Genomic DNA, 1,447 nt, shown 5'->3' with positions numbered 1-1,447 from the left:
GGCCGGCTCTGCCGGTGTTCAGGCCGGCGTTGCACCTCTCCGCAGACGTTGCCCTCTCACTCGCACGCAGGGCCCCCGCGCCTGCCGTCCGCCCTCCTCCGGGTGGCGGCGGGTGCGAGCGGCCGTCGTTGTCCCAGGACTCGTGGCCGTGGGGCCTCCGCTCCTTCCCCGTCTCCCTTCCCTTACTGATCGATGAGGCGTTTAGGGCGCGTCGGAGGGGCTTCCCGGCGGGCCGGCTCTGCCGGTGTTCAGGCCGGCGTTGCACCTCTCCGCAGACGTTGCCCTCTCACTCGCACGCAGGGCCCCCGCGCCTGCCGTCCGCCCTCCTCCGGGTGGCGGCGGGTGCGAGCGGCCGTCGTTGTCCCAGGACTCGTGGCCGTGGGGCCTCCGCTCCTTCCCCGTCTCCCTTCCCTTACTGATCGATGAGGCGTTTAGGGCGCGTCGGAGGGGCTTCCCGGCGGGCCGGCTCTGCCGGTGTTCAGGCCGGCGTTGCACCTCTCCGCAGACGTTGCCCTCTCACTCGCACGCAGGGCCCCCGCGCCTGCCGTCCGCCCTCCTCCGGGTGGCGGCGGGTGCGAGCGGCCGTCGTTGTCCCAGGACTCGTGGCCGTGGGGCCTCCGCTCCTTCCCTGTCTCCCTTCCCTTACTGATCGATGAGGCGTTTAGGGCGCGTCGGAGGGGCTTCCCGGCGGGCCGGCTCTGCCGGTGTTCAGGCCGGCGTTGCACCTCTCCGCAGACGTTGCCCTCTCACTCGCACGCAGGGCCCCCGCGCCTGCCGTCCGCCCTCCTCCGGGTGGCGGCGGGTGCGAGCGGCCGTCGTTGTCCCAGGACCCGTGGCCGTGGGGCCTCCGCTCCTGCCTCGTTTGCCTTCCCTTGCTGATCCGATGAGGCGTTTAGGGCGCGTCGGAGGGGCTTCCCGGCGGGCCGGCTCTGCCGGTGTTCAGGCCGGCGTTGCACCTCTCCGCAGACGTTGCCCTCTCACTCGCACGCAGGGCCCCCGCGCCTGCCGTCCGCCCTCCTCCGGGTGGCGGCGGGTGCGAGCGGCCGTCGTTGTCCCAGGACTCGTGGCCGTGGGGCCTCCGCTCCTTCCCCGTCTCCCTTCCCTTACTGATCGATGAGGCGTTTAGGGCGCGTCGGAGGGGCTTCCCGGCGGGCCGGCTCTGCCGGTGTTCAGGCCGGCGTTGCACCTCTCCGCAGACGTTGCCCTCTCACTCGCACGCAGGGCCCCCGCGCCTGCCGTCCGCCCTCCTCCGGGTGGCGGCGGGTGCGAGCGGCCGTCGTTGTCCCAGGACCCGTGGCCGTGGGGCCTCCGCTCCTGCCTCGTTTGCCTTCCCTTGCTGATCCGATGATGCGTTTAGGGCGCGTCGGAGGGGCTTCCCGGCGGGCCGGCTCTGCCGGTGTTCAGGCCGGCGTTGCACCTCTCCGCAGACGTTGCCCTCTCACTCGCA

This window comes from Accipiter gentilis, chromosome 35, assembly GCF_929443795.1.
Source record: "Accipiter gentilis chromosome 35, bAccGen1.1, whole genome shotgun sequence".
Lineage (NCBI taxonomy): Eukaryota > Metazoa > Chordata > Aves > Accipitriformes > Accipitridae > Astur > Astur gentilis.
The sequence above is the reverse complement of the archived record's forward strand: the minus strand, read 5'-3'. Positions refer to the sequence as shown.